The sequence below is a fragment of the Heterocephalus glaber genome, unplaced genomic scaffold (assembly GCF_053883595.1).
Source record: "Heterocephalus glaber isolate CG9 unplaced genomic scaffold, H.glaber_assembly_v1.0 deba00000122, whole genome shotgun sequence".
Lineage (NCBI taxonomy): Eukaryota > Metazoa > Chordata > Mammalia > Rodentia > Bathyergidae > Heterocephalus > Heterocephalus glaber.
In genome coordinates this window covers 48,873,908-48,886,524 of record NW_028258138.1, presented here as the reverse complement: position 1 = coordinate 48,886,524, position 12,617 = coordinate 48,873,908, and the positions used below count along the sequence as shown (strand labels likewise).

Sequence of the window (12,617 nt, the reverse complement as noted above, 5' to 3'; positions counted from 1 at the left end):
TGACATTAATGGTAGTATGCTTTGTGACCAGATAATTCTGTTTGTTTATAAGAGGAATGTTAGGAATTTGTGGTTTTTAAAAAAATCATTTCAGAGGGTCTTTTTTCTTTTAGTGTAATAATTTTTGACCTTTTTGGCTCCTTTAATATGTAAAATTGTAGTTAGGATCAGCATGTGATGTGCTTCCATTTAAAAAAATATTAAGAGAAATTAAGGCACAGAGTGAGTTACTCCTCCCTCAGAACATTACAGTTTAAAAGATTCTTAGTAGAATTAAAGCTAATAGCATTTATCCCTTTTTTACCTATAGGTGGGTTGTGTGTACCCATCCCTCCCCCTTTCCAAAACTAAATACACACAACTAATTATATTTTCTTGGAAAGCACTTGTTGATTAATGAATCATCTTTCCTGTAATTTTTATTTTTTGTAGCCTCAGATTGGCTAGGTTCCCTGGCATTCCTGTTGAGGTATGTAATGGAAAATTTGACCTCACACTTTTTGCTTTTTTGTAACATCACAAAACACTGATATAACAGGGTTACAAAAAAGTAGCCTGGAGATGAAAAAAGAAAAAGCTTCTTCTAAAAAGGAACAAAGATACACTAAATCATTTGGAAAGTAAATATTCAGCTTTATAGACATGAAGTTACATTTATCTTCACGAATAGTTCATTTGTTACAGTTAGGATGTCACAGTGTTTCCATCATAGAAATCTACTTTTCTAAAAACTGTAAACTAGCCATGAAAGGCTACTCTCAAAACTAACTTGAAACCCAGGCAGACCATTTTGTAGATCCCATAACACGTTTCAAAATATGATTTGGGGTGGGGCAGGCAGAAGAAAGGTGTCAGGAATTGATTTCTTGCATTTAGCTATATCTGTGCTGAAATAAGAGTTTGGCAATCATCCTTCTGTGATCACATCCAACTGTCTAAGGAAAATGTAACAGGTCATACAGAGTCCGAATTGGTAACTGAAGCTTAGGATCTGGCAGTAGAAATAAGCTTTAGGACAGGTCTTTCAGCAAAAATTCACAGTGGAATAAATGAATTGGTTATTAAAACTTTTTTTTTTCTTTTTAAAATAAGACTGTACTAGGGTCAGGGATTTAGCTCAGTGGCACCATCCCTGCCTCGCAAGTGCAAGGTCCTGAGTTTGATCCTTAGTACAATGGAAAAAAAAAAAAGACGGTATTCCCTTCTCTAAGGCAAACAATTCCTCCAAATGTATAATCCAGACTTGACATCTATGCAGCCTTAAAAATTTCTCTCTGCAACCTAATGATCCTACAACCTGAGAAAACATCAACTTGGCTGTGATAGGCAGAGTTCCACATGGCCCCTGCACCACCTTCTCAAAATGTCACAGCCCCTTGGTATAGGAAATCCTATTCAGCCTGTAAAAGACATCCAAATGAAGTGTTTCATGGGAACAACACTAGCTTATGTGTGTACTGTCAGCCTGGATGGTCCCAATGGCTGTCAGAATGCATATGTAAAGGAGGGTTCACTTTATTAATCATCCTAGATGTCTGTAAAAGGGAAGGGGGAACAACAGATGCAGAGAAGGCTGTACAAATCAACAGTTACTGAGGCCGCTGGAAAAACTGTACAGCTGTTCCTTGATACTAAACTGTTTCCCAAACTACTGCCACATCTATGTACTCTTCCATATTAAAATGAATGCTATTAATTGGAACTCTCAAGGGGAGAAAGCTTTAATATACTGATTATAGGACAGGTAAGCTGTGTTTATTTGTATAAAAATTAATTTTTTTAAAAAGAAAGTTAAATAGGAGAACAATGAATATGCAAATAAGCCACAGAGAAGAGTTCCTTTAATTCTGTGTTGTGATAATGGATGATTACCTGTTCCAGAGAATATCATAGGTTCTCATCTCATTTCTCACTGACTTCAGTGGGAGCAAGAAAAAAAAAAGAATACTCAGATAGTCTGGACTGATTCTATTTATCAAATATAAAATGGAGGTGAACTAATAAAGTTGTTAACTACAGAGATTCAGACAGGGAAAAATAACCATGTGCCATTTATATTTCATTTAAAGAAGGTATTGAGAGCTTGGCTTTGAAATGAATTGGTGATACATTAAAATACTAACTCCATGAATAGGTGTTGGACTTCATCAAATGCTTTTTCTGCATCTATTGAGATGATCATATGATTTTTGTCTTTGGCTCTGTTCATATGGAGTACTACATTTATTGATTTGCATATGTTGAACCATCTCTGCATCCCTGGGATGAATCCTACTTGGTCAGGGTGTATAATCTTCCTGATGCTTTGTTATATTCTCTTTGCCAGTATCTTATTGAGGATTTTTACATCTGTGTTCATTAGGGAGATTAGCCTGTAGTTTTCTTTTTTGGTTGGGTCCTTCTCTGGTTTTGGTATCAGGGTAATACTTGCTTCCAGGAATGATTTTGGGAGTATTGCTTTATTTTCTATTTCATTAAAGAGCATGAAGAGAACTGGGAGTAGATCTTCCCTAAATTTCTTGTAGAATGCAGACTGGTGCAACCACTGTGGAAATCAGTGTGGAGATTGCTCAAAAAATTAGTATTAGAGGTTCCATTGGACTCAGCTATTTTCCTTCTGGGTATCTTCCCACAATAATTAAAAGCATCATACCATAACAACATATACCTGCCCATATTTATTATTACAGTTTGTAATAGCTAAATTATAAAAACAACTCAAATGCCCCTCAACCAATGAATGGATAAAAAAAGATGTGTTTTTTTTAAAAAAAAAATAGAGTACTACTCAGCCATTAAGAAAGATAAACTTGAGACATTTATGGCTAAATGGATTTCCCTTAAGACTATTTTTTTTTTTTTTTGGTACCGGGGATCGAAAACTCGGGACCTTGCACTTGCAAGGCAAGTGGCAGAACCACTGAATTAAATCCCCAGCCTGAGACTGTACTCTTAAGTGAAATAAATCAGACACACATGTGTAAATATCATATTGTCTCTCTGATGTGAGCTCTGAAAGGGTAAATAAGGACTAAAAGGTATAACAGATAATGTGAAATAGGAAGAAATTGTTCAAAAGGAAAGGGAAACTGGGAAAGGGGAAGGAAGAAAAGGAAGGGAAAAGAAAAAAATGAGAAAAGAAGAAAAATAAAGGAAACAAAGCTTTTGTAAATAAGATGGGGAGGGAGGAGAATGGGAGGGGAGGGAATCAGGAGAAAAAGAGGAATCAAGATGAACCATGTACATGTACAAATTCCCTTTGACAAATGTGATTGTTATATTTAATTTTTTTTTTAGACAGTCTTACCATGTAGTTCAGGCTGCCTTGACTCACTATATAGCTCAGGCTGGCCTCAAACTCGAGGTGATCCTCCTGTCTTAGCCTTTTGAGTGCTAGAATGATAGGCATATGTCACCACGTCCGGCACATACATTTAAATTTTACCAAGAAAATTAATTTTAAAAATACCATTCCTTTTTTCAAGTGATAATGAATGAAAAATTTTAAGATAAAAATTGGTAGAGTGTAGAGTATGAAAAAAATACAAAATTTGTAGAAAATTTTGTTTTTTGAATTTGTCATCTAATATTTCATGGAAATATGCTTCCTCAGCTGGGCGTGGTGGTGCATGCCTGTAATCCCAGCACTCAGGAGGCTGAGGCAGGTTTATCACAGTGAATTTGAGGCCAGCTTGGGCTACATAGTGAGTTTGAGGGCAGCCTAAACTACATGGACACTGTCTCAAAAAAAAAAAAAGCTTCCTTATTTTAGATTTGCCAGCAATTAGGATGTTTTAATTCATGAACATTTGCCCACCTAAGGTCAAATACCATTTGTTTATTTTCTTTTATTAGTACATGTTTGCAGTATATAATGATACAAAAAAAAAAAAACTAACTCCAAGGAAAATACTTTCCTAGATTCCACTGGATTGCTAGTGACTTCCGTGGTTTTATTTAGTTTTTGGCTTTTCTGAGATACTTATTATGTTCCACATATTATAAAAAGACTAAATCTTATACCAACTAATTTGAGGTAAATTTTATTTTTCTATTTCCCATTTTTGGAATACCTTTAGTTTTGAATTGTCTGATATTTCCATAAAATTATATTAATCATATTTTGGGGGGGGAGGAATATCGAAGAAATCATGTGTATTTCTAAGTGCATAACATGAAGACGCACATGATGTCAGTTTGTTCTATTACTGGTAATGGTAATGAGAATCATTTGTTTAAGATGTCACTGTCAGGCTTCTCCACTCCAAAGCTACTAATTTTTTTTATTATATAAAAATACCCCAAAATTTCCTAATCAAATAATAAAGTTAATACACTGTATACTATTTCTAATGATTATTAATATGTAATTTGTGCAGAGATTCTTGAAGATATATAAATATTCTACTTTTTACTAATCTTTCTTTACTAGTTTGGTAATCTTTATACTTCTTTCCCAAATCATGTAATTATGATGGATGCAAAATGGTGACTTTCTAATCTATCAGTCATTCTATATTTGATAGTAGACATTCTACAAAGAAGAGCTTTTCCTTTTACACATATAGTATCTATTATATTATCACTGGATTCATATTTTATTCAATGAGTTAAATTCTATTATTATAATTAGCTATTCTGCTGCTCAAGTTCTGCCAGATTTGGTCAGTGAATCCTTTCAAGCTAATCCATTGAAATTGCATGTCTGGAATTTGCTTCCAAAGAAGCCAATGTGAAGGAAAGAAATATAGATGTAACAAAGGTGACAACCAATTGATGACTTCTATAGCTAGTGATAGGCACATATATGTCCTTTTTCTATATTTGCAATTTTCCATAATAAAATAAATTTAATGGTAATTAAGAACTACTCACTCAACTGAATGACAAAAGTCTATGCCTCTTCTGTGGCTGAATTTCTTTGCAACTTTAGTGGCATGAAGAAATATCAAGGCATTTGGATTACTAGGAACCAGGATACAATATAAGGTACATTCCTCTTCATTTAAAATAACTTAAGAAAAAGAAGTTCATAGAATGCTCAATGACTTATGAATTTAATTTTTTAATACTTTTGGTCTCAATGACTTGAAAATGTTTATGCTTTCACCATCAAATCACTAGTATAGTCATCCTAGAAAGCATAAATTTGGAACACAATTTGGATAATAATTTTGAATACATTTTTATGATATTAAATCAATCCCTTAAAAATAAAACACAGTAAGTAGGCCTTTAAGGTATCAGGAGATTATAAAACTGCAATGTTGCTGGGCATGGTGGCACACAGCTGTAAGCCCAGCATTTGGGAGGCAGAGGAAGGAGTATTACCATGAGTTTGAGGCGAGGCCAGCCTGGATTACACATTGAGCTCAAAACCAGCTTGAACTACATAAGGAGACACTGTCTCACAAAACAAAAAACCAACCAACAAATAACAAAAACTACAATATTTCATATCCTTCTCTGGGGAAAAAAAAGCACACACACACACAAATTCAGGCAGTACTCACTGATGAGAGCAGACATCTCTGGAGGCTGCATACTTAACAGAAATCTTGGCTTTTTTTTTTTTAACTAAAGCATGCTCCTCTTTTTTATTATGAAAACTGACACTAATATTCTTTATCAACAATATTCAAGAGAGTCTATTTTGAATTATGAGGGTTTTCCTATCCTAAATCTGAGTTCACTGTACCTAAATAGTAGACATTTTCTGTCAAATTTTTAAATATATGTGTCTGCTCAGTTTCACTGATAAGGAAACATGCTTAAGTGACCAAAAGCAGTCGATTCAGGGGATTTGAGGCCCCAAATAATTTCTTTTATTATTTAAGCAAGAAAAAAACCTTTTGCGGTTATTGGAATTAAATGACTACCTTTTTCCATAGTTGATTCAAAAGGTTCATTTCTTACTAAAGCCAGTGTGAAAATGCTAGTGAATTCTTTCCATTACATCTGGGCATAATAAGAATGCTAACATTCTGCAGCCTGCACACTGTAAATAAACACAGAACGAATGACTTCTTACTGCTTCCATGAGCATAGATTTTCTCCAGATAATAAGTGGACGATTAGTACATATTTGTCCCCCCACCTCCCGCGCCGTGCCCCAGATCCTGGCTATATTTTTGGGAACATCTAGCAAAAAACAATGCTGTGTTACATACAGATCAGAAAGTTATCTCTTCATAAGTGTTGCCCCTGTAATTACCAACATCCAGTCTTGCCAATTTCAGTCAATGATAATGCAGATTTACTTTTTTAAAAAAAGTATATTAATGTATCATTAATGTAAGCAAAATAAAGCATGGAGGGTGAATAATAGCAACCATATTTCCTCAATCAAATATCTATACTGTAAGTCTGGTTGTGGTTTCAAAGAAATCTGGATTAAATAACACGATTCACATATTTTAAAAGGCTGGCTAAAAACTGGATTTTGGTACTACTCAGTCATACATAAGAGTCACTTTTGCACAATATTTTCACATTTAGATAAATGAAGTTGTTTCCTCTGAGACAGGTATATTAGATATTTGACTTCTGTTTACTAAAAATAATTAACGAAAGGAATGAAATTCGGAGAAACAAGAGTAAGGCTAAGACACTTCATATTCTCACATTATCAGCTGTTTGGTTGGTTTTTAAAAAATTCAATTCTGGTTTGTCAAAGAGGCACTTTATAACATTCATTACATTTTCTAATTTTCTGACTATTTAAAAAGCTCCCAACTTAATATTTGCTTTCCAGGTTAATGGTAAGAATTTAGGATAGAGCAGTTGAGAGCCTGTAAATGTCTGGATATAAGCAATTTAACATACAGTCCAAGTTAAGGAATCTGGGTCTTGCAGACTGTGTTTGCTGTGAAAGTTTTACAATGTTACAAACATTAGTCATGACCGTCAAGAAGATAACAGCAAGCTCTAGGAACTGTGATTTTCAAAGGGATCTGGGAATGAGGCTTTGATGGAAACTTTCCAGAACTGCAGCTGCTGAGCTTGTGGGTTTTTCATTGGCTGCCATTTGATAGAGGTAAAGGAGGAAGACAAATTCTTTGAGGGCAAGTTCAGACAGTGAATAGTTCAAGACTGGAGCCTGCTGAGAAACTGTAGGCCATGAGTGGTCACACAAACCACAGATGTAGGCACAACTGGTTTGGTTGTTTAAGAGTCTGATGTCATTCTATTACTGTACTGTACAATGACTACACAGAGTAAAATTAGTACCTTTACAGTAAAGCTCTCCAACAATATATCTGGGGACAGTTTTTTTTTTTTTGGTCACTATTTCTTATCAGTGGAAATGGTTTAGTGGAAACAATGTAAATTTTCATGTCAGAAAGCCATGGATTTGAATTTGGCACTGCTATTTTTTGTTTGTGCGACTGAACCTCAGAGTTGTAGGGAGTAAATGAGACAATAAATGAGTTGAGTGGTTACTACTGAGAACATATAGCTGGCAAAACCTATCTGCTTAGATAGTAACAGATAGTAGGTGGTCAGAATGGTTAATTATTATCATCCTTGTCATCAGTGCCATAATTACTAATGCTCTCTTATAAATAACTGTACTACCATATATGTGACTGTTACACGTAAGTTGACTTAGAAATTAGCGAAAGCTGTATTCAACGGCTTGTAAATCATTCACCCTACTTTTACAGGTTCTTTTTAATTTAAAGTTTATCAATATAGCCTTTATGTCATAAAAATAGGGATTTTATGGGTTCTTTTAGTACAGCAAAAGACATTTTCTGTGAAAGGTTTACAGTATCATAAAGTAGTTTTTGCTAAAGAATTTGGCTAACTGCCTCTTCCTTGCCTCAAACGGACTTCACAATGATTCACTGATGATGAAAACCACCAGCTACCATTCCTAACAAAATGTTCTGTTGGCTCTGCATACCTTACAGTAACCCCTAAGGTATAAGTCCTCTTGTTTCTGCATACCTATGGGAACTTCTAAGTCATATGTACTCTTCTTGTTTTTGCTTTTCTTCTCTAAGGCCAGCTAAAACCTGCCTTTCATAAATCTTAAGACAGTAAATCAAAATAATCAACTGGACTTTTTCTGAGTACCAACTGAGATTCCCTAAAGTAGAATCAAGGGTCAGCACAACTATCTACTCTCCCTGCTTATACATATCCACTAGTAATTTTCCCTATCATGTTTATGTCATCTGTACTTCAGGTATCATATTTTGTCTCTCTGCATCTTAACACCCACAGTCTTCCTCACATTCCATTATTTATTCCCCTAGGTTAAGGGTTAGCAAACTCTGGTAGCAGGCCAAATCTGCGCTGCAACCTGTTTTTGTATATTCTAGAAGAATGATATTTATATATTAAATGACTAAAAAAAGAAAAAAATTTTGGTTATCTTGTGAAAAATAATTAAATTCAAGTTTCCATGTCCATTATTAAAATTTTATTGGAACATAACCATGCTCACTCATTTATGCATTATCTATGGCTGCCACAATGATACAGGTGAAGAGTTGCTACATAAAATTTCATTCGAAGATGGCCATACTCATTTATTTATATATTTTCTATGGTTGCTACAATGATAGAGTTGAACAGCTGCTACAGACCATATGGTTGGCAAAGCATAAAATACTTATTACTGACTCTATGGAAAGACTTTGTTGACACTGTTTTCGTTGACAAGGTTTTTCTCTTCGAAGAAATGAAACAAACACATATATAAGATGCACTGCTTGTTCTTCTCTTTGCCTTCCTGTCCTAGACTCTTAGCCTTGGAGAGAAAATATGGCCTATTCCTGGGCAGTGGAATGGCATAGTAAAAAAAGAAGTGACAGAGGAGCCAAGAGGTGTGGGTCTCAGGTCTTATTTTGATGTTGAGTTTTTATATTGACTCGGGATAATTTAAAGTAGTCTACAGCATGGCTTCTTCCTTTTTGGGTTCTTAATTTCCTTTACATTTGAAAAGAGGAGCCCTCCACTCACTCACTGATTCACCATGATAATATGTGAAATCATTCCACCATCTCCCTCCTCACCCTACCTCCCAAATAAATTCAGGATCCATAGCAGCATTTCAGCAAGGGGAAAATGAGTGTATTTGAAGCAAGGGGGGAGTATTTTGAGGATAATTAATGGTACTGTGTCTTTTACTGTAGTAAGTTAAACAATTTACTTAGGGCAAATGAAGCTGAATCACTTGTTTTCTGGAAATTCTGTATTATAAATATGGCATTTCAGTACATAGTGTAAAAATGCTGACATCTGGGAAAATATCTTCTAAAGAACAGTAGAGGAAAAAAGGACCTAAAAGCTGTGCAATGGGAGGGTGGCAGGATGATCAGGGGTCCTTTTATATTCAGAAGAGAGTAGTAGAGATACTTATATTTATATAGAGATTATCAGACAGAAAATACATTTTTAATCAAGCTTTGTATTGTAAAGTGAACCCACATCCTTTCATCCTAAGGTAAGATTAGCTATATAGTCTCACAGTAAAGAAAACAGTTTACTTTAAAAATCACTTATACCTTATTGGGTTACGAACTGACCAAAACTTTCACCATACCAAGTCCTTGCTACTGAGAAGGGAAGTTGATTGACTTTATTATAATAAATATCCCTTTTGCTAACTATATACTGATTTGTATGGTAGGTTAATCAGCAGTTATTGAATACGGGTCAAATATAAAAGGTTAAATTAGTTATGGATACTCATCATTCCAAGCTGGGACTAGTGCTTGGAGTCTTGGGTTCCTTTTTTTGGTTATACTGCATTACAAGAAACTTTGAACAGGTCAGAAACAGCTCAGTCAGAAAGCAGGTTCTAAGGAAAGACTAGAGCATAAACGAGAATAAACAAAAATTTATGTAAGTAGAGAAGACAATTACCTGTTATGGGTAAATATGATTAAAATTATCCAAAATTATTAAAATTAGAATTGGAGGGCCAGGGATTTAGCTCAGTGGTTCCACTGACTGCCTTGCAAGCGCGAGGACCCGAGTTTGATCCCCGATACCAAAAAAAAAAAAAAAATTAGAATTGGAAAAGCTGTTAGGGAACATTAAGTGTAAAGCTTCCTTCATGGAAAATCAACATACACTTCAGGTAGCCAGTGCCTACTGGCTTAGTCTGTTTTGTACTACTGCAACAAAATTCCACAGATTGGGTAACTTATAGAGATTAGAAATTTATTTCTCTTGGTTCTGGAGACTAGAATGCCCAATATTAGGGTGCTCACATCTGTTAGGGCTCTGTTGCTGCATCATCCCAGAGTGGAAGGTAGAAGGGCAAGAGAGCATAGGAAAGGAAGAATACTTTTATCAGGAAACCACTCCCACAATACCATGTCTCAATTTAGGAGAGCAGAGCCTTCAGGACTTAGTCATTTCTTAAAAGGCCTCACCTCTCAATACTGATGCACTGGGGAGTAACTTTCTAACATGAACTTTGTGGGAAAAATTCAAACCATAGCAACCAGCTTGGCTCAATTATTCACTTTTGTGGCAGGGATATCCCTTTCTCATCAACATAACTCTTTTCATTTTGGTAGAACTCTAATGTCTATACAGTCAAAATGCCCCCAAAGAGTAAAGAATATTGAAGTAGAAGATTGGAGTTCCAAATTCCACTTTCAGCCCTACTGTTAACTTTACTTGTATGATGTGGAGCCAGTCTTTAGCACTGAGTCTCAGTTTTTTTCTGGAAAAGCGGCTCTCTCTGGTCTTTTACAGTTCTGTGTTTCTCTACTTCTCTACTTTCCACTGTATACTACAGAAATGAAATGCAGTTGTGAGACAGCTACAAAGAGCTGTTAAGTTTTTCTTGTAGTTCTCACTTATGTCACACCTGGGCTGCCTCTGCCTTTGCCAAGATTTTCCAAAAGTCATCCTAACACTTGGCCTTTATCTCAACTTTCTAGATTATATGTTATTTGATTTTGCTTTGACTGATGATATCTTCAGTGTTTTTATGACTTAAAATCTGTTTTTTTTGGTCAGAAGGCAGCCTAGTGACAAGGTAAGCCACAAAATCCTTCTAAGAGGCAGTCTGTCTTGCAGAATTTTGAAGCTGAAGAAAAATCATGAGGAATGTTTACTATCCTCATATACTAAGCGAAGTCTTATTCTATCTCCCATGAAATGTCATTAAACTGCTCAATGTGATTCTTTTTTATGATTAGAAATAGAGACTGAAATAAACCTTGAACTCAGAGGAAAGCTCTATCTTTTGGACATTCCAATTAAGTATATTTGGTATAGTCTAAGTATATAAAAACTATATTTTTAGAAACAAAAATACCACACCTTTTAATATGATGGTAACTTTGCAAAGGATACAAATACAGGAGTAAAACCAATGAATATTTTGCATTTTATTTATGTAACTAAGTGGATGCAATTTAAAAAACTAAATGTAATTGTAGGACCTTAGTTCAATGAGCAATAATCATAAGCTAAATAAGCAGTGCTATGTGACTAAAACAAAGCTTATTTTCCATAAAAATAATGTTATGGTTTATATGAAGATGTCCCCCTAAAACCTCATAAGATCATAGGCGGGCCCTTTGGAAGGTGTAGCTGATTTGCTGTTCAGAGGAGGAGTAGGTTAGAAGAGTTGGGTCACTGTGGGCATGGCCTGGAAGGGTTTATTTCCCTTTCAGCTCCTTCACTCTCTCTGCTTCCCGGCCACCAAGAAGTGAGCATCATTTCCTTTGCTATGTCCTTTGCCCATGCTACCCTGTCGTGGAGCCAGTGGACTTAGGACTGAAACCTCTACAAACTGTGAGTCAAGTATACCTCTCCTCCTTTAAATTGTGGGTGTCAGATATTGTTTCCACAAATAATTACATTTATTTTTAAGATACTTAAAATTAATTTTAATATTTTACAAAGGTAAAAATATAATTTTTTTTCAGCCAAATAAAAACAAAACTTAAACAAAACAAAGTTGAGTCCAGGTGCTAAAATAACTGGTAACAATGAACTGACATACTGAAAAACATCACCGGGATATATTTATATGTTAAACTTTGGCAAAAAGGTGTGTTTAAAAAAAATCATCACTGTAAACAGTTCATAGTAATGGTTTCTGGGTCTATTATAGCTGGTGTGATAGCTTTTCAGAGCCATTTCTTCTTAAAGAAATAACTGACTCTCAGTTATCATTATGCTATTATTATTGACAAGAATCTACAGATTATCATCTAATTGGGTAAACTGCCATAAATATTTCATCACTGGAAATAAACCATGTTCCATCATTGTCTTTTTTTTTTTTTGGTTTTTTTGAGACAGGGTCTCGCTATGTACCCTAGGCTGGCCTTAATCTCACAGCAGTCCTCGTAGCCTCCCAGTGCTGGGATTACAGGCATGTACCACCACACCTAGCTCATCACTGTCTTTTATCTTTACATTTTATATTGCAAAACTATTTATTAGGTGCCTCCTGAGTGCACAGTATTTAAAAAAAATAAACATTCTATAATTAACAATAAAATATACTTCCTCAGTCTTTGCTAAGATCTATTTTCCAACATGAATTAAATTCTTCTCTTGTCACTGGACAGAACATTACACGTATAATGAACAACAGAAAAAAAATCTTAATAGAAAGCTGAAGCAACTGC

The 12,617-nt window shown here is 35.0% G+C and overlaps 2 protein-coding genes across 12 annotated transcripts in view; one reads left to right on the top strand and one right to left on the bottom strand.

Annotated features, from left to right (window-relative positions):
- The window catches only part of Cmss1 (cms1 ribosomal small subunit homolog), a 399,997-nt gene that overhangs the window by 170,433 nt on the left and 216,947 nt on the right, over positions 1-12,617 (bottom strand). The gene's annotated exons all lie outside the window — the stretch shown is intronic.
- The window catches only part of Filip1l (filamin A interacting protein 1 like), a 319,152-nt gene that overhangs the window by 95,669 nt on the left and 210,866 nt on the right, over positions 1-12,617 (top strand). Inside the window, exon 2 of one of the 4 annotated variants that reach the window (XM_087208558.1) lies at positions 11,652-11,772. The exons of 1 other annotated variant lie outside the window; for it this stretch is intronic. The gene's annotated coding sequence lies outside the window, so the exon portion shown is untranslated. Of the gene's footprint in view, positions 1-11,590; positions 11,773-12,617 lie in introns of those variants that run through there. 2 more of the 4 variants (XM_087208577.1, XM_087208561.1) reach the window with 2 other exon arrangements.